The sequence below is a fragment of the Hyla sarda genome, chromosome 2 (assembly GCF_029499605.1).
Source record: "Hyla sarda isolate aHylSar1 chromosome 2, aHylSar1.hap1, whole genome shotgun sequence".
Lineage (NCBI taxonomy): Eukaryota > Metazoa > Chordata > Amphibia > Anura > Hylidae > Hyla > Hyla sarda.
In genome coordinates this window covers 492940252-492961940 of record NC_079190.1, presented here as the reverse complement: position 1 = coordinate 492961940, position 21689 = coordinate 492940252, and positions in this window count along the sequence as shown.

Here is a 21689-nt window from a genome sequence, read left to right as displayed (position 1 = left end):
TTGGCACTATTTCAGTGTTTCCCAACCAGTGTGCCTCCAGCTGTTGCAAAACTACAACTCCCAGCATGCCCGGACAGCCTTGGATTGTACGGGCATTCTGGGAGTTGTAGTTTTGCAACAGCTGGAGGCACACTGATTGGGAAACACTGCTCTATTATATAATCAAAATTTAACAGTTTCCTATTTCAACATTAGATGGCGGTATTGAGCTTTACATCCTTTACTGTGGCGCTCTATGACTGCATTGGAATTAATTGAAAAGGTCCAAAAGACAAATCGGAATGTTTGACCCTTTTAAGGCCAGGACGCTTTTTTACACCCAAAACCCAATTATAAAATAAAAAAAATATATATATATTTTCAGGAATACTATGTGTGTATATACATTTTATAATAAACGTGTAAGAGCTTTAAACACACCTAAAAAATACATTTAAAAAATTGCATGTAGAATTTTTGTGTAGTAAACATGTGGGACTAAACATGTGCTAGAGTATAGTAGCTATATTATACTGCAAAGGGAGCAGTTTTATAGTAGTTATATTCTTGTATATAGGATACAGTATTATAGTAGTTATATTCTTGTATATAGGAGCAGTATTATAGTAGTTATATTCTTGTATATAGGAGACAGTATTATAGTAGTTATATTCTTGTACATAGAGCAGTATTATAGTAGTTATATTCTTGTATATAGGAGGCAGTATTATAGTAGTTATATTCTTGTATATAGGGGGCAGTATTATAGTAGTTATATTCTTGTATATAGGAGCAGTATTATAGTAGTTATATTCTTGTACATAGAGCAGTATTATAGTAGTTATATTCTTGTATATAGGAGGCAGTATTATAGTAGTTATATTCTTGTATATAGGGGGCAGTATTATAGTAGTTATATTCTTGTATATAGGAGCAGTATTATATTAGTTGTATTCTTGTATATAGGAGCAGTATTATAGTAGTTATATTTTTATATATAGGAGCAGTATTATAGTAGTTATATTCTTGTATATAGGAGCAGTATTATAGTAGTTATATTCTTGTATATAGGAGGTAGCATTATAGTAGTTATATTCTTGTATATAGGAGCAGTATTATAGTAGTTATATTCTTGTATATAGGAGCAGTATTATAGTAGGTATATTCTTGTATATAGGAGGCAGTATTATAGTAATTATATTCTTGTATATAGGAGGCAGTATTATAGTAGTTATATTCTTGTATATAGGGGGCAGTATTATAGTAGTTATATTCTTGTATATAGGAGCAGTATTATAGTAGTTATATTCTTGTACATAGAGCAGTATTATAGTAGTTATATTCTTGTATATAGGGGGCAGTATTATAGTAGTTATATTCTTGTATATAGGAGCAGTATTATATTAGTTGTATTCTTGTATATAGGAGCAGTATTATAGTAGTTATATTTTTGTATATAGGAGCAGTATTATAGTAGTTATATTCTTGTATATAGGAGCAGTATTATAGTAGTTATATTCTTGTATATAGGAGGTAGCATTATAGTAGTTATATTCTTGTATATAGGAGCAGTATTATAGTAGTTATATTCTTGTATATAGGAGCAGTATTATAGCAGTTATATTCTTGTATATTGGAGCAGTATTATAGTAGTTATATTCTTGTACATAGGAGGCAGCATTATAGTAGTTATATTCTTGTATATAGGGGGCAGTATTATAGTAGTTATATTCTTGTATATAGGAGCAGTATTATAGTAGTTATATTCTTGTATATAGGAGGTAGTATTATAGTAGTTATATTCTTGTATATTGGAGCAGTATTATAGTAGTTATATTCTTGTACATAGGAGGCAGCATTATAGAAGTTATATTCCTGTATATAGGAGCAGTATTATAGTAGTTATATTCTTGTACATAGAAGGCAGCATTATAGTAGTTACTAATCACAATAATGAAATCCCAACAATCTGACACAGAAGAGCCTTGGTAACGTCCCGTTTCTGCGCCGCTGGCCTCTCGGTGGAGGTGATGACATATGGCTGCCAGACTCCGAATCTTTCTACATAAAATCTTTTAAAGCTGCTACATTTTATGAAAATCTGGGGGCCCCCGAATGCAAACCATATTTCAATAATTGGGCCACCTGCAGAATGTCCCACTCGTCCAAAAATAGCAAGCAGGGGTTTCTTGATGTTGTGCAGATGTTCTGCGTCTGCTCCGCTGTACACGTCGACGCGCTGAGGAATATTAAGCGCAGCCAGGTCCGGAGATTCGCAGATTGGGTAGTACTGCTTGAGCCATGCACTAGGCTAGTGGTCTCCAAACTGTGGACCTCCAGAGGTTGCAAAACTACAACTTCTACCATGTCATGGTGGGAGTTGTAGTTTTGCAACATCTGGAGGTCCACAGTTTGGAGACACTAGCCTAGTGCATGGCTCATGCAGTACTACCAGCATACAGGGAGTTGCAGTTTTGCAACATCTGGAGGGCTACAGTTTGGAGACCGCTGCTCTAGGCAATCATATTTATTTATTTATATTATTTATTTATCATTTATTTATTTATTTTATTATTATTTTTTTTTTTTTTTACAAAATGTTCTTTTTATGTTTTTTTTATAGGTTGTGTTTGGTATTGCACCTCGCCTTTATTTACTTCAATGGTGCTGATTTTTTCCAAAAACAGTCCCCCAACCCGCCCCCCCCCACTTTCCCATCCAGTCCCGTCGCGTCCACACTTTGGGCATGGTACTGCACCTTGGCCGTACTCATGTCATTGGAGCTGATTTTTTTTTCTCCAAAACTGCGCCACCCCTGTTGACAGGTTGTATGCTGTATTGCAGCTTGGCCTCATTCAATGAAGCTTATTTCTAGCAAAAACAGTGCCACCTCTGTTCACAGGTTGGATGTGGTATTGCAGCTCGGCCTCATGCACACCAATTTAACAGATTTCTAACAAAAATAGCACCACCGCTGTTCATAGGTTGTATGTGATATTGCAGCTCAGCCTCAATTACACCAAGGGAGCTGATTTCTTCCCAAAACAGCTCCACCCCCTGTCCACAGGTTGGATGTGGTAGTGCAGCTTGACCTCATTCACTTCAATGGAGCTGATTTGTTCCAAAAACAGTGCCACCCCTGTCTAGAGGTTGTATGTGGGATTCCAGTTCAGTCTGGTTTATGTAATGGAACCGATTTCAACCAAAACAGCGCCATCCCTGTCCACAGGTTGTATGTGGTATTGCAGCTTGGTGTATTTCACTTTAATGGAGCTGAATTGTTCCAAAAACAGTGCCACCCCTGTCCACAGGTTGTATGTGGTATGGCAGCTCTGCCTCATTCATTCATTCATTCATTCATTCAATAGAGCTGATTTCTATCAAAAACAGCACCACCCCTGTCCACAGGTTGTATGTGGTATTGCAGCTTGGCCTCATTCACTTCAATGGAGCTGATTTGTTCCAAAAACAGTGCCACCCCTGTCCACAGGTTGTATGTGGTATGGCAGCTCTGCCTCATTCATTCATTCATTCAATAGAGCTGATTTCTATCAAAAACAGCGCCACCCCTGTCCACAGGTTGTATGTGGTATTGCAGATTAGCTTCATTCACATCATTGGATTGATACAATATATAACCTGTGGACAATGGTGGTTCTGTTTTTAGAAGAAAACAGCCCATTTCACACACAAACTGGAGGCTTTCCCGTTCTTGCATTGGTTTAGTTCTTCATCTATTACAAGGTCCAGGCCCTCAGTGCAGTCCATATGTGGGATAAGTAGTCCAGATTTAACACGATAAAGTTTATTTCAGCTAGGAGACACCTAAGACTATACTCGGTCTGCAGTCCAGTCCTCCCACTTCTTGGTTTAGTCGTGGCCAAGTGTTCTGGCTATTTTGTATCCTGACTGTAAAGTTTCACACTTAATGGTCTCTTACCGTGTAGATCTCATTGTCATCGCCAAAATACAGCGTACGCAGCAGTTGCAGAGGTTCAGGCTTTAGCACAGATGAAACATTGGAATACGACTCATTGATTGCTATGGGAGAGTGTAGTGGGCATGCTCTGTGACCAGTGTAGAGGAGGTAGGGGGATGGATCTCCATCATCTTTTGTCAATAGTGCAATAGAGCTTGTGTATATTACCTTAATCTTTTAAAGGGCTACTCCGGTGGAAAACAGATTTGTAAATTACTTCTATCTTAATCTTTCCAGTACTTATTAGCGGCTGTATACTACAGAGGAAATTCTTTTCTTTTTTTTATATATTTTCTGTCACGACAGTGCTCTCTCTGTCCATTTTAGGAACTGTCCAGAGCAGCATGTTTGCTGTGGGGATTTTCTCCTGCTCTGGACAGTTCCTAAAATGGACAGAGGTGTCAGTAGAGAGCACTGTGGTCGTGACAGAAAAGAAATTCAAAAAGAAAAGAACTTCCTCTGTAGTATACAGCCACTAATAAGTACTGTAAGGATTAAAGATTTTTTAATAGAACTAATATACAAATCTGTTTAACTTTCTGGCATCAGTTGATAAAAAAAAAAAAAAGTTTTCCACTGGAGTACTCCTTTAATTCCTTAAAGGGAATGTATCACCGAGGCAGACATAGAAACATGTTCTGTTTTTTCCTTATGTTTCCATTTTTTTTTTATATATATATATATATATTTTTTTTACATTATTATGGGGGCAGCCATCTTGCCTGAGCTGTTGTAATAGCATTTAGTCCATGGGAATGGACTAAGGCTGTCCCATTGACATGAATGGGAAAGGTTTCTGAACGGGCTCTGTGACTTTAGCAGAGGTTATTCTAGAGGGGAGGGGGGGCTGATCTATAACCAACAGCTATTGTATGTGCCTCTGTTATCTATATACTGGTGTCACCTTTCACTGTATTCCTGTCTGTGATGATAAGGAGGAGGCTTATGGGAGGTGACCTGTACAGAACAGAAAATCTCAGCTTAAGCCTGGTGGTTAAAAGGGAAACTGCAGGATTTGGGATTCTTTTCAAATAGAAATAGTTAAATGGAATAGAAATATGTCCAACCCCTTGAGAACACATTATTAGGGCATGTTTTTTGCGGGACCAATTGTATTTCCAAAAATCGATGACAAAGCAAAAGAAAAATTGTCAGGGGGGGAATAAAAAAAATGTTGGGGGGCACTTTAACGTAAAACTGATGTGGTTTCTTTATTCTGTAGCTTAATACGATTAAAACGATACCTATGTTTTTATTATTGTACTACTTGTGAAAAAATTTAATTGTCCTCTTCTGACCACCTATATATTATATATAACTACATAGCGCTGTGCTCGTGTATCTCTGGATCTTCCATAGAGATGCACGAATGGGGCGTGTCAACCATCACGCATGGGGAGAGCAGAGGTGGGGTGCAGGAGCAGTTTTTGTGCTAATGTTTTGCCCCATTTAGTTTAGAAGACTTTCAGTTTCGGCATCTTTTATACTTTTTGTTGGCACAAAACCACAGCCAAAAAAGCCATCACTCAGGGAAGTTAAATTCACTGACAGTGATGGCATATTTTGCGTCACAGTTATCAAAGGCTGGGGGCGCCATTTTGATAACTCTGGTGCAGCGGCACCAAACCACAACCCAAAAAATGGAGGGAAAAAGAACAACTTTACAAGACGATTTTTTGTAAATTCCCCAATTACCCTAAGCACACAGCCAGGACAACACAGGGGGGGATTAGAGACAACTCTGTGAATGTCCTTGAGTGGCCCAGCCAAAGCCCGAACCCAACGGAACATCTCTGGAGAGACCTGAAAATGGCTTCCACCAAATCCAGGTGTGTAAACCTTGTGGCCTCATCCCCAAGAAGACTGGAGGCCGGAATCACTGCCAAAGGGGCTACAACTAAGTCCTGAGGAATGGGTATGAATACTTATGCATGAATCCTGAGTAAACTTTCCCTCATGGTTTGGTTTTTGCTCTTATATATATTGTCAGCTGTGAGACCTTGCTGGGTCTTGTCCAATCAGCCGAATTTACTACAAGTGACTCCAACCAAGGTGAAGAAACATCTCGGAGAGGATCAAGAGAAATGGGAGGAGTGAAAATAAAATGTCAAGGGTCATAACAAAGGGTCTGAATACTTAGTTCTTTCTTTTTCATACATTAGCAAAGATTTCTAACATTCTGTTATCACCCTCTCATTATGGGGGATTGAGGGCAGAATGATGGTGGAAAACTTTATTTTTGTTTTTATTTCAGCACAAGGAGCAACAAAATGTGAGAAAGGTGCAAGGGTCTCAAAAACTGCACGGGTTTGGTCGCCTAGGCTCAATGCATTACACGGCTGCTCAGCCTATGGCCAGCGGGACATTGCTGTGGCGGGTAATGATTAGGGATCGACCGATTATCGGTTTGGCCGATATCGTCCGATAATCACGATTTTGGACATTATCGGTATCGGCAATTACCTTGCCGATATGCCGATAATGCCCCGCCCCCGGCAAGAGACGACCGTCGCTGCCGCTGCCCCATTGCCTCCCCCCATCCTCTGCCCACATAACGCCGCCGCTGCCCCATAGCCTCCCCTCATCCTCTGGCCACATGCCACTACCCCATCGCCTCCCCCCCATCCTCTCCCCACATACCGCCGCCACCCCATAACCTCCCCCCATTCCCATTGTTATAATTACCTGTTCCCGGGGTCCGCGATCCTTCTGGCTCCTGTGCTGTTGCTGTGCGCTGCGCAATGACGAGTGACCTCCCCAACGCAACGTCACCGTCAGTGCGCAGAGTGACAGCGCAGGACGCCGACGGAGCCAGAAGTATCACGGACCTCCGGGAACAGGTAATTATAACACCGAGGATGGGGGGGGGGCGATGGGGCAGTGGCGGTATGTGGGCAGAGGATGGGGGGGGGCGGCGGCAGTATGTGGGTAGAGGATGGGGGGGGGGGAGGCGATGGGGCAACTGTGGTGGTTAGACTCAGGACCCTAGGACAGGCAGGGGGAGAGAAGCGGGCGGCGGCGGTCTCTGGTACCGCAAAAGCCGCTGCAGTTCATTGATTTAAAGCGCCCGCTTTAAATCACTGATCTGCAACGACTTCTGCCCCGACAGAGGGGGGGGGGGGTTTGAAATAGCCGATAACTTATACTGGAATATCGGTATAAGTTATCGGCTATCGGCCTGAAAGGTGACAGATTATCGTGTATCGGTATCGGCCCTAAAAAATTTATATTGGTCGATCCCTAGTAACGATATACTAAGCCCCACTGTGACGCGTTGGCCATGGCCAGACCAGGAAGAAGACTGCGGCAGAGGAGCAGAGCGAGATACCGGGACACCGACAGGTGAGTCATGTTAATTGTTTTATATGCAGGTGTGGTGTCCCAGTACCGGAGTGTGTCCTATCAGGTAAACATTGCTTCAGGTGCCTGCGCTAGGTCCTGTAGCTCAGGTGATGCTTTAATATTTATTATGGTATTTGCCTTTTAATTTATATTGTGTTGCACTGTACCTTCAAGAAATGTACAGGATATCTGTAAGGATGTATGATGAAGAGTACCCATGTGACCCTGGTTGCCCAATGGGAGGCCCCCTTAGCTAGGCCATATATAGTGTGGGGGGGGGAGGAGCTATTTAGTTTTAATTTCAGTTTAGGCTAGCTCCAGGCTAGCGTGTGAGCTGCAGTATGGAGAAGAGACAGCAGGAGTGTGAGGTGATTTAAGAGAAGCCTAAAATAAATCTCCAAGCAAGCGACCACGCCATTCTGCAAGTGTTGCCCAACCAGGAAGATTCGGAAATTCCTAATTGTGAGCATAATACCCGGGGAGTCGATGAGCCATACAGAGATAGTTCATACCCTGGCGGTGTAGTGTTAATTGGACACTATCAGAACCCTAGTCAGCGTGGGAGGCCTCAGCTTTAAGTTGAAGGTCCCAATAAAAAATATTTCAAGTCACAGCAAGTCTACAGGGCTCCCAAATGTTACTCTGAATCCCCTCTTCTCTATTCTGTGCTGTGAGGATTGTAACATCTCCTCCTGCCTCAGTAAAGACAGTTATCCCTAACCTGGCGTCAGTGTATTTCTTACCCCATGCCTGGCCCAGGAGAAGCTGTCTTATGCTCGGACCGTGTAGGTTAACGGTGCCCTGGTGTCACGAAGTGATACATCTAACCACCTGAGCCACAATCTTGCACCACACACAGGAGCACTAGTGCGCGATCATAACAGGATTCAGGTGTGTGCCTTACTCACAGTGAAACCCCCTAGTCTGAACTGTGTCTATACTGTAAAGAGTGCACTTTATGCACCATTTCTGCTGTATGGGAAAAGAACAGTGTGTTGTCAGCCATATTGTCTGCGAAAGCCGTGACCAGAGACTGTGTTATCTGTTGTTATCAGCATGTGTAAGCAGCGCGATGAGAATTCATGTCAGTTTTAAAGAATATACAAAAAAAAGAATAGCTGTGATGGTGTCTTTGAAGTAAAGGCAAAAGAAATGAAAGATCGGTTGAAAGAACGGGGACACACGGAAAGAATATTAGATGCAGCACTGTCAAGGGTTAGAAAAAGCTAAAAGAAAAAAACATCTTGAATAAGAAATATAAAAAAACAAACCACAACACCAAAAAAAAATAAAAAATACGAGAGATTTGTGTTTTCATTCGATTATAATAACTACTCTCACATAATAAAATCCACCATGAAAAAGTACTGGCATATACTGGAGAAGAACCCTGCTATTAAAGTAATTGCAGAAAGAAACCCGCTGATCACTTTTAGAAAAAAGTAAAAGTCTGCAAAGTGTCTTAGTGAGAAATGCATTACCCAAAACTGGAAAACAAAAAAAAAAACTGGCTGCAAAGTTCGGCACCAAGAGGAAATATAATAAATAATAATTATAAATGCGGATCTTGCAACCATTGCACATTTATCTAACAGCAGAAAAAAGTTAAAGGGGTATTCCAGGAATGAAAAAAACAGACCTTTTTTCTTTCAAAGACAGCGCCCTCCTTGTCTCCAGTTTGGGTGTTGTTCTGCAGCTCAGCTCCATTGAAGTGAATGGAGCCAAGTTGTAATACCACACCCAAAGTGGAGACAAGGAGGGCGCTGTCTTTGAAAGAAAAAAGGCCTGTTTTTTGATTCCTGGAATAAACATTTCCCCTTTAAACATCGGAGGAGAAACAATTCCCATTAGAGAATTCATCAAGTGTAAAACAAAATACGTAGTGTATTGTATCATGTGCACATGCAAAAGATTTTATATTGGGTCTACAGTCCGATCCGTGCATATTCGTCTGAGGGAACACATATATTCCATAAAAACTGGACAGGGTGCTCCTTGTCTAATAGAGCACATAAGTCGGCTAAACTGAACCTATTTTAAATATGAAACAATAAAGTATTCAAGATTTTACCCACTAAAACCAGTTAGTGCCGCTGTCTTACTAGTTATAATAATAATAACCGGTGAGTCGACGGGCCACACAGTGATAGTTCATACCCTGGTGGTGTAGTGTTAATTGGACACTATCAACAAAACCCTGGTAGGCCTCAGCATTAAGTCGAAAGTCTCTAGTAAAATACTACAAGTCACAGCAAGTTTACAGGGCTCCAAAGGATTACGCTGCATCCCCTCTACTCTAATCTTCGTTGTGAGGATTGTAACATCTACTCCTGCCTCAGTAAAGACAATTATCCATAACCTGGCATCAGTGTATTTCTTATCCTGCGCCTGGCCCAGGAGAAGCTGTCTTATGCTCGGACCGTGTAGGTTAACGGTGCCCTGGTGTCACGAAGCGACACACCTAATCACCCCGAGCCACAATCTTACACAAAACACAGAAGCACTAGTGCGCTATCACACAGGCAGCCCTGGAATTATAGAAAAATGTTTTGCTATGAGACTTTTGCTTTAAATGTTAACATGTTCTATTATTTACATCCAGGAGCTGCAGGTAAGGTCGCAGTGTAATGGAGCACTCCACATAGTGATTTCAGCGCTTGTATTTATGAAGGCCAGGGTATTGTCAGCTGCCACAATGAATTCTATCAAAGACTAAGAATCAATCCACTTCCAGTGTAAAATTCTCAAGGACTGTTTTTCATTTCTGCTGTCTCATACTCTGTACAGTCTCATGTGGCGATTCTGCATGCCCTAATGTATAAGAATATAACTACTATATTACTGCCCCCTATATACAAGAATATATCTACTATAATACTGCTCCTATATACAAGAATATAACTACTATAATACTGCCCCCTATATACAAGAATATAACTACTATAATACTGCCCCCTATATACAAGAATATAACTACTATAATACTGCCTCATATATACAAGAATATAACTACTATAATACTGCTCCTATGTACAAGAATATAACTACTATAATACTGTATCCTATATACAAGAATATAACTACTATAATACTGCTCCTATATACAAGAATATAACTACTAAAATACTGCTCCTATATACAAGAATATAACTACTATAATACTGCTCCTATATACAAGAATATAACTACTATAATACTGCTCCTATATACAAGAATATAACTACTATAATACTGCTCCTATATACAAGAATATAACTACTATAATACTGCTCCTATATACAAGAATATAACTACTATAATACTGCCTCCTATATACAAGAATATAACTACTATAATACTGCTCCTATATACAAGAATATAACTACTATAATACTGCTCCTATATGCAAGAAAATAACTACTATAATACTGCTCCTATATACAAGAATATAACTACTATAATACTGCTCCTATATACAAGAATATAACTACTATAATACTGCCTCCTATATACAAGAATATAACTACTATAATACTGCTCCTATATACAAGAATATAACTACTATAATACTGCTCCTATATACAAGAATATAACTACTATAATACTGCTCCTATATACAAGAATATAACTACTATAATACTGCTCCTATATACAAGAATATAACTACTATAATACTGCTCCTATATACAAGAATATAACTACTATAATACTGCCTCCTATATACAAGAATATAACTACTATAATTCTGCCTTCAGGTACAAGAATATAACTACTATAATACTGCTCCTATATACAAGAATATAACTACTATAATACTGCTCCTATATACAAGAATATAACTACTATAATACTGTCTCCTATATACAAGAATATAACTACTATAATACTGCCCCTATATACATGAATATAACTACTATAATACTGCTTCTACGTACAAGAATATAACTACTATAATACTGCCCCTATATACAAGAATATAACTACAATAATACTGCTCCTATATACAAGAATATAACTACTATAATTCTGCCTTCAGGTAAAAGAATATAACTACTATAATACTGCTCCTATATACAAGAATATAACTACTATAATACTGCTCCTATATACAAGAATATAACTACTATAATACTGTCTCCTATATACAAGAATATAACTTCAGCAACGGGCCCCCCATGATCAGACATCTTATCCCCTATCCTTTGGATAGGGGATAAGATGTTTGTGCCCGGAATACCCCTTTAAGACTCTACTCTACAATGAGGAAGCCTGAAACATTTAATAGGTAACAATGAAATATGCAGCAAACCACAGCCTTTCACTCATACATACTCTCAGGTTACCGCCATATCACTGCATGCCAGGAATAATACACAATGAATGTCAATTCTGAAGTTATATGTAATCAGGTGGGAATTGTTATTGACCTTGTTGTGTTATTATGGAGTACAACCATATTACAGTATAGAGAGTGAACCTTCATATAAAATTGTCAGTTTGTAAATACATTACTTATTCTGAGTTATATCCTGTATTATACTCCAGAGCTGTACTCACTATTCTGCTGGTGAGGTCACTGTGTACATACATTACATTACTTATCCTGTACTGATCCTGAATTATATCCTGTATTATACTCCAGAGCTGTACTCACTATTCTGCTGGTGAGGTCACTGTGTACATACATTACATTACTTATCCTGTACTGATCCTGAATTATATCCTGTATTATACTCCAGAGCTGTACTCACTATTCTGCTGGTGAGGTCACTGTGTACATACATTACATTACTTATCCTGTACTTATCCTGAGTTATATCCTGTATTATACTCCAGAGCTGTACTCACTATTCTGCTGGTGAGGTCACTGTGTACATAAATTACATTACTTATCCTGTACTGATCCTGAGTTATATCCTGTATTATACTCCAGAACTGTACTCACTATTCTACTGGTGGGGGTCACTGTGTACATACATTACATTACTTATCCTGTACTGATCCTGAGTTATATCCTGTATTATACTCCAGAGCTGTACTCACTATTCTGCTGGTGAGGTCACTGTGTACATACTTTACATTACTTATCCTGTACTGATCCTGAATTATATCCTGTATTATACTCCAGAGCTGTACTCACTATTCTGCTGGTGGGGTCACTGTGTACATACATTACATTACTTATCCTGTACTGATCCTGAGTTATATCCTGTATTATACTCCAGAGCTGTACTCACTATTCTGCTGGTGAGGTCACTGTGTACATACATTACATTACTTATCCTGTACTTATCCTGAGTTATATCCTGTATTATACTCCAGAGCTGTACTCACTATTCTGCAGGTGGGGTCACTGTGTACATACATTACATTACTTATCCTGTATTATACTCCAGAGCTGTACTCACTATTCTGCTGGTGAGGTCACTGTGTACATACTTTACATTACTTATCCTGTACTGATCCTGAATTATATCCTGTATTATACTCCAGAGCTGTACTCACTATTCTGCTGGTGGGGGTCACTGTGTACATACATTACATTACTTATCCTGTACTGATCCTGAGTTATATCCTGTATTATACTCCAGAGCTGTACTCACTATTCTGCTAGTGAGGTCACTGTGTACATACATTACATTACTTATCCTGTACTTATCCTGAGTTATATCCTGTATTATACTCCAGAGCTGTACTCACTATTCTGCAGGTGGGGTCACTGTGTACATACATTACATTACTTATCCTGTATTATACTCCAGAGCTGTGCTCACTATTCTGCTGGTGAGGTCATTGTGTACATAAATTACATTATATATACTGTACTATGCTGTATTATACTCCAGAGCTGTACTCACTATTCTGCTGGTGAGGTCACTGTGTACATACATTACATTACTTATCCTGTACTGATCCTGAGTTATATCCTGTATTATACTCCAGAGCTGTACTCACTATTCTGCTGGTGAGGTCACTGTGTACATACATTACATTTCTTATCCTGTACTGATCCTGAGTTATATTCTGTTTTATACTCCAGAACTGCACTTACAATTCTGCTGTTTTTAATCATGTGCTGCAGCCTGTATATTGTTCACAGAATTATATTTTCCTTGATTGATTTTCCAAGGCTAAGGGCCCTTTTTAGATCATTGCTCTTGCATTCAGGAGCGCACTTCACACTTCATAATGATTGGCCATACATTCCCTTTTTACCCAGGGTGATGAGCGGCCAACAATCGATCATTTTTTGTCCTGCTACAACAATATGATTGTGTGATGGATGAGCATGGGCTTGCTCATTGGTTAGTTATTGGGCCTATTCAGCCAATAATTGTCCCATGCCCCATTTCCACACAATACAACCACATTTCTATATGTCTTACATCCGTGCCAATGTTGGAAATAAAAAGTGAATGATGGGAGAGGATGCAGCTGTCTCCATCTACTAATGGGAAGATGAGAACATCTGCCAACAAAATAAAATAAAAAAAGCCATCCATAACAGCGCCCCCCCTCTGTGTAAATACTGGAGAATCCGGTAGAATTGTGGCTCACTTCTCTTCCCAGGTTGTAGTGAGCTTTAAAATTCATTGGTGGCGTATAAAAGAAGGAAGAAATAAATTGAATGTGATTTCCCAAGTCCAATAATAGTAAAGCTCCAGCGCCGGTTCCAATGCAAACACTTTGCGGTGTCGAGTATAGCCCCACACTATTAGACAGTCCACACAGAGCTCAGCGCAACATCTTTAAAAAGGCCCCTCGGAAATACTTATTTTAGAGCCCTAGTTTGCCGGCCAAATGCCTCTCCACATGGTAGACTGCTTAATGGTTGTGGTCAGGGTGTCTGGTATTTTTAGAAAGTCTTGGGTGCTATAATAATCCCATCATTCACATAGAAACCGATGACTGCGGACTTGGCACCCAGCAATGAACCCGCAGGGACCTGCGCAGTCTCGACAGTTTATGTTCCTGAATCCCTCGTAAGACCCGCGTGTGAGTCCGTGAATGAGTCCAGACTACTGTTCTGAGTTATGCTAAACCTCTTATTTACTGAGCCCTTCATGCAACCTGATCTAACCGTGTAATATAGGAAACGGAACGGAGGAGGAAATTGGTAAAATTGCTTGTTCTGCACTTTCCAGGACTATTAGCTGGATATTTTATGTGTCACCAGTGATGGGGAAGGTAAATATGGAGCGGACTGGATCCTATTACCGTTGGTGATCAATCAGTCAGCCAATTCATTTTATTACAGGCCATATAAGTGTCTAATGCTGAAGTGCGGATATAGTGGAGGCGAGTTTGTCGGTCGGCGTAATGTTCCAGAATGTGCTTTTACATAGGACTACGGGCAAATCTGAGACCGGACAAAGGAGAAATAGTTCAAGGCGAGATGTAAGAATTAATGCTACAACTCAGTGGGTCCGCCAGCCTGCATTCTTAACCCCTTAAGGACGGAGGGATTTTCCGCTTTTGCACTTTCGTTTTTTCCTCCTTACCTTTTAAAAATCATAACCCTTTCAATTTTCCACCTAAAAATCCTTATTATGGCTTATTTTTTGCGTCACCAATTCAACTTTGCAGTGACATTAGTCATTTTACCCAAAAATCCACGCCGAAACTGAAAGAAAAATCATTGTGCGACTAAATCGAAGAAAAAACACCATTTTGTAATATACACCTTATCATTATTCTGTAGGTCCATACGGTTAAAATGATCTCCTACTTATATTGGTTTGATTTTGTCGCACTTCTGGAAAAAATAATAACTACATGCAGGAAAATTTATACTTTTAAAAATGTCATCTTCTGACCCCTATAACTTTTTTTTATTTTTCTACGTACAGGGCGGTATGAGGACTCATTTTTTTGCGCCGTGATCTGAAGTTTTTATCGTTACCATTTTTGTTTTGATCTGACTTTTTGATCACTTTTTATTCATTTTTTAATGGTATAAAAAGTGACCAAAAATAAGCTTTTTTGGACTTTGGAATTTTTTGGCGCGTACGCCATTGACCGTGCGATTTAATTAATGATATATTTTTATAGTTCGGACATTTACGCACGCGGCGATAGCACATATGTTTATTTTTATTTACACTGTTTTATTTTTTTCATGGGAAAAGGGGGGTGATTCAAACTTTTGTTAGGGAAGGGGTTAAATGATCTTTATTAACACTTTTTTTTACTTTTTTTTTGCAGTGTTATAGGTCCCATAGGGACCTATAACACTGCACACACTGATCTCCTATGCTGATCACTGGCGTGTATTAACACGCCTGTGATCAGTGTTATCGGCGCTTGAATGCTCCTGCCTGGATCTCAGGCACGGAGCAGTCATTCGGCGATCGGACACCGAGGAGGCAGGTAAGGTCCCTCCCAGTGTCCGGTCAGCTGTTCGGGACGCCACGATTTCGCAGCGGCGATCCCGAACAGCCCGACTGAGCAGCCGGGTTACTTTCACTTTCGCTTCAGACGCGGTCAGCTTTGATCGCCAAGTCTGAAGGGTTAATACAGGGCATCACCGCGATCGGTGATGTCCTGTATTAGCCGCTGGTCCCGGCCGTTGATGGCCGCCGGGACCGACCCGATATGACGCGGGGAGATCGCGTAACCCCGCGGCATATCGCGGGAGCCGGCGGAGGACGTAAATATAGGTCCTTCGTCATTAAGGGGTTAAAGGAGTAGTCCAGGATTTTTTATTTTATTTGACTATGCTACAGTAGCTGTAAAGTTAGTGTAGTTTTTAATATAGTGTCTGTACCTGTGTGTGGGTTTCTCACAATTCTTAGGTGATTTTCACCCCAATATTTCTTTTTACCAGCATACAAAATGACTGCTGTCTCAGATTTTTCCCAGGTTGCAATGCGGCCGAGACCTGACATCACTAGTCAGCTGATGACAGGGAGCCTCAATGGGTGGAGGGATCGCTTGGTGGGAGAGAGATCAATCTGCAACTAATGCTACAGCTGTAGGCACCCTGATTGAAAACCACAGGTCTTTTGAATGGATGCAGCTGATTTATGTTTCAATGAGTGGGGTGGCTGATGTGTGGGATGGAGGAAAACTGAATTATGGGATTTGTAGGCAAAAGAAGAAAACTCAAACAGGAAATACCAGTTCACAGAAAGCTAGCCACAGTGTTATGGTAATCTCACAACATAGTCAGTTAGCCCCATGACAAGCGCAGATCCTTCCTAAGCATGTCCATTACCGTCTGCAAGGTACGTACTAAAATCACCTTATGGTGAATAACCCCTTTAAAGGCATCATCTAGTCTAGGAAACCCATATTAGTAAATTCCGCGCAATTGGGCGGTGGGGGAGGGGGGTTGGGTTGGGGGGGTACTATTCAGGGTCCTTATATTTTAAAGAGTGTCTTTGGATCTGGAGGAACTGTCCTGTCCTACATTACGCAAATAACCCACTGTTTTGAATGGACACCGGGGGAGATTTGTCAAGCTGTTCCCGTCATTTTTTGGGCCGGTGTTTCCCAACCAGTGTGCCTCCAGCTGTTGCAAAACACTAACTTCCAGCATGCTTTGGCTGTACGGGCATGCTGGGAGATGTAGTTTTGCAGCAGCTGGAGGCACACTGGTTAAGAAACACTGGCCTAGGTGTTGAAAACGCTGCAGGGGAGACAGCTTGGTAACAGGTATGCTGCGTATAGTCTGAAGGTTGGTGCATGTGCCTTTAAAGGGGTACTCCGCCGCTCAGTGTTAGGAACAAAATGTTCCGAAGTCTTAGAGCCGGCACCAGAGCTTGTGACGTCATAGCCCCGCCCCCTCATGACATCACGCTCCGCCACCTCAATGCAAATCTATGGGAGGGGGCGTGACAGCCGTCACGCCCCCTCCCTTAGACTTACATTGAGGCGGCGAGGCATGATGCCATGAGGGGGCGGGGCTATGATGTCACGAGCTCCGGTGACGGCTCTAAGCGTTCAAAACATTTCGTTCTGAATGCTGAATGGCGGAGTACCCCTTTAACAGTCAGACGCAACAGCTGTTATTCCAACTTGGGGCACGCCAGGTTGTTACGTTATTGAACGATTGGCGATTACGCAGGGACATCTCTGTCTGAGGGTAAATAGGCAGAAAGGACCTGCAACATACAAAAAGTAAAAAAAAATAAGACGGGCAGAAACACTTTTTAACATTAACCACTTACAAGTAGGGCGACCTGCTATGACAGCACCTTCTGTACCGAGCACACAGGTCTCCGGTGGAGCAGAGGCAACTCAGTCTGAGGGAAAGCGAAAGGAAACTCACAATTTGGCAGGTCACAGCCGTTTGTGAGGTGAAAAAAAATTTGTGCCGTATTTATTAAAGTCCTCGCGCCTTTTTGATAAATTCGGTGCACAACAGCAAAAAACTGTGCAAAATAAAACCATACAAAAAAGGACTTTGCACAGCAAAACATTGATAAATCTCCCCCACCGTGTAATACTTCCTCTCTCCTGTGGTGGTGCTGCAGAGAAATTAAGACAAGTTTCTCCACAAATCACAACTACCAAATTACTGATGGTAGCCGAAACGGGTGAAGAAGTGTGGGTATCTCTTTCCTCAGAAATTCCATGACTAGGGGATATTATAGCTGCTATGACCCCCACCAATTCATCTATTATTTAACACCTTTACCTTAAACTTAACTTATTCCCTCCGATAAATGACATAAGACATGTGTTGGTTAAACAAAGGCCACAGCAGCCCATTTATTAAATAACATAAATAATCAATTACAACATTGTAAACCGATGTATGAACGTCATACATAACAATATAACCTGTCCTAACATTAGGATGTCTATTAGCACAGGAGAAGAACCTGAGGGGCACCGTTACCAGACCACAGGTGATGGGATCTTCACTTGCTCCTAGCCGTAGCTCACCTGCACAGGAGCACCATTTTGTGAAGCCCACCAACCTGAATTCCACCTTCGGGCTGGGAACCGCTCCCAGCCCACCTCCACACCATCCAACATACCATGCCCATCCACTGGTGCCTCCCCAGATTCCTCTCCTGACCCCGCCACAACGAGGACAAGTGACCCCTTACTTGCCCCCGTTCCTCCACAGCCTCAATGCCCTCTCCACCGTCTCCTTCAACTCAAGAAGCCAAAGATCCATGCCCATCACATTAAGATGGACACCATCGGAGGCAACAAAATCCGCTCCCCCCTCCTCCAAATCCCGGTGCCGCGCCACCAGACCCCCATTTCTGGCCACAAACTTACTCACCGCCTTATTAATCTTAATCCTCGCCTTGTTGATCGCCACCACTGACCGAGCCTGCCTCCATTTCTGCCTGGCAACCATCTCGGACCACACCAGGACCAAATCCGGGAAAGAGGACCACAAGCGCAACAGGTATAGTTTAATGTCCCTGATTAAATCCCGTGACCTGCGCACCCCCAAGTCATTCCCACCCAAATGGACAACCAGGACATCTGGGGACCGGTCTAACTAAACAAAGAACTGGACCCTGGACAACAGTTCTGACCACCTCATGCCCCCCTTTCCCAACCAGCGAACCTGGGCCACTGAACCGTCCAATCCCAACTGTCTTCCCGCCGGCCGAACCTCCGCCCGTACTGCCCCACGCGTCACATAGGAATGGCCGACAATCCAGACAAGCCCAGCCGCACCACCTGAAACAACAAAAGAAAATAAATACAGTACAACCCACAAGCGCAAACACACGCATATCACAACAAATGAGGACAAACGTACAGCCTATACCTCTCAGATTCCCACCTCCCAATCCACTCAACCATCTCCGGTCCCAGGCCCCACCTCGGTCGCCGCACCTATCCGGAAGGAATGAGAACTGTATTCCTCCGCCACGTATCCTGCCGCACGCAAACACTTACGGAAAACCCCCACAAACTGAAAACAAGACAAATAACCCCCGTCAGCATGGACCAGCAACGGACCCGCAACCCCCACCCGCAAAGCCAAAAACGCAGAGTAACAAGCCACTGGGCACATCTCCGAACCCCCCAGTCGCGCCAAACGCACCACCGCCCCCTGACCCAGCTGATCCGACTTTGACTGCCGAACGCGGCACTGCAAAACCCCCTCCACCAAAACCACATCTGAAAAAAGAAGCCCCCCGGCCCGACAACGACTAGGAGACACCAACTCAGATATATGAAAAGCCCTGAAAAACGCCAACGCAAAAGCCAAACGGAACAAACATTGCTCATATACCGAAAAACACACCCCTTCCAATAAAAAACCCAAGCGCAACAACAAAGAAAACATCACCGGTTTGCGCAAATCCCTAGAACTAGCCCCCTTACGAAACCCCCGCACCGCCTGCCGCACCAGAAAAGACTTCGTCCCATCCGGCACTCCCCTGACCTTGAACCAAAAGGCCAGAGCCGCCATCCGGCTACCCAGACCCGACGGGGACACCCGCTCACAAAAAGCCCTGCCCACATAAAATAAAAGGGCCGCCTCCCATTCCGAAGGGGCGCCCGCAATGGAAAGCTGCCGAAGCAATAGCTCCCAATCTGCCCACCACCGACTATAGGACTCCCACGTTGACCGGGTCACAGACCACCCAACAAGGCCCATCGCCACAGCTAAACCAGCCTCCACAGCCACTCCGGACAAGGGATCCCCCGCTCCTCGGCCTCCGGTGTCAACTCCCGAAACCGGTCCCACTGCAAACGAGAGAGAGCATCAGCGACTGAGTTAATCACCCCCGGCACATGCAAAGCGACAACATGCGAATTAAGCTCCAAACCCCGTAGTACCAGGTGATGCAGTAGCGTAACCACCGGCGGAGAATTCGCCGTCTGGTTATTGATGGCCTGTACCACCCCCATGTTATCGCAATGGAAACAAACCTTCCTATTGCGAAACAAGTCACCCCACACCTCCAGCGCCACCACAATCGGAAACAATTCTAGCAAAGCTAAGTTCCGTGTCAAACCCGCCACCCGCCAGACCTCCGGCCATTGCCCCACACACCATTGACCCTGCAAATAGGCCCCAATACCGCAACCGCCCGCCGCATCGGTAAACAACTCCAAATCCCAATTAGAAACCGGGTACCCCATCACCACCGACTGACCGTTGTACCTGCCCAAAAACTCCTGCCAAACCCGCAAATCCGCCCTCAAGTCTGACGACAACCGTACATAGTGAGTAGGCCGTGAAACCCCCGCAGTAGCCGCCGCCAGCCGCCGGCAAAAAACCCTCCCCATAGGCATCCTGCAGGCAAAATTGAGACGACCCAGTAGTGACTGGACCTCCCGCAACTGCAATTTCTTAACCCTGCATGCCCTATCCACTTCCCCCTTCAGCTCACTCAGCTTCTCATCAGGCAGCCGACACTCCATCGCCACGGTATCAATAATGATACCCAGAAACTTAACAGCCGTAGACGGGCCCTCCGTCTTGTCTGGCGCCAACGGGACACCAAACCACGTTGCGACCCGCTCCATCTCCTGCAACAGCACTGCACAGACCCTAGACCCAGCTGTGCCAAAAAAAAGAAAATCGTCCAAGTAGTGCAACACCGAGTCCAACTGGGACTCCCGCCGCACCACCCACTCTAAAAACGAACTAAACTTTTCAAAAAATGCACACGTGATAGAACATCCCATGGGCAAACAAAGGTCAACAAAAAAACGATCGCCTAAACAACAACCCAACAAGTAAAAACTGTCAGGATGAACAGGCAGCAGGCGAAAAGCTGCCTCTATGTCAGTTTTCGCCAATAAAGCCCCCTGCCCGAATCGCCGCACCCACACCAACGCAGCGTCGAAGGAAGTGTACGACACCGCACACAAGGCCCGTTCAATGCCGTCATTCACCGACCCCCCTTCAGGGTGAGAGAGATGGTGAATGAGGCGAAATTTGCCAGGCTCCTTTTTGGGCACCAGGCCCAAAGGCGACACACGCAGTCCCTCAATAGGAGGGCCACTAAAGGGGCCAGCCATCCTCCCCAGCTCCACCTCGCGCAAAAGCTTTTCTTCCACAAGCTCAGGGCGGGTCCGTGTTGAAACCAAATTCCGCACCAGACCCCCCGAACCTGCCGACCCGGAAAAAGGGATCCGAAAACCCTCCGCAAAACCCAGGCGCAACAGCTCCGCCGCCTCCCTATTTGGGTAAAGCGCGAGGAAAGGCAACATCCTTTCCACCCGCACCGGCGTCGCCCCTCCTCTGGTCAGCCTCTCCCTGCTTACCCTTTCCCCGCCGAAAACAGCGCGACAAACCGTGTCCCCCACCCCCGCAGCATTTGTGCTTGAACCTGCAATCCGCCCCGAACTTGCAGCTCCCTTTGTTAAACTGCCAACAAACCCCACGCCCGGCCCCCCCGGACCGCCCTGACCCCAAACCCGAACCCCAGACACCGTCTCAAAAGGACTGCTGCCCGGTCCCGCTAAGGCTGGG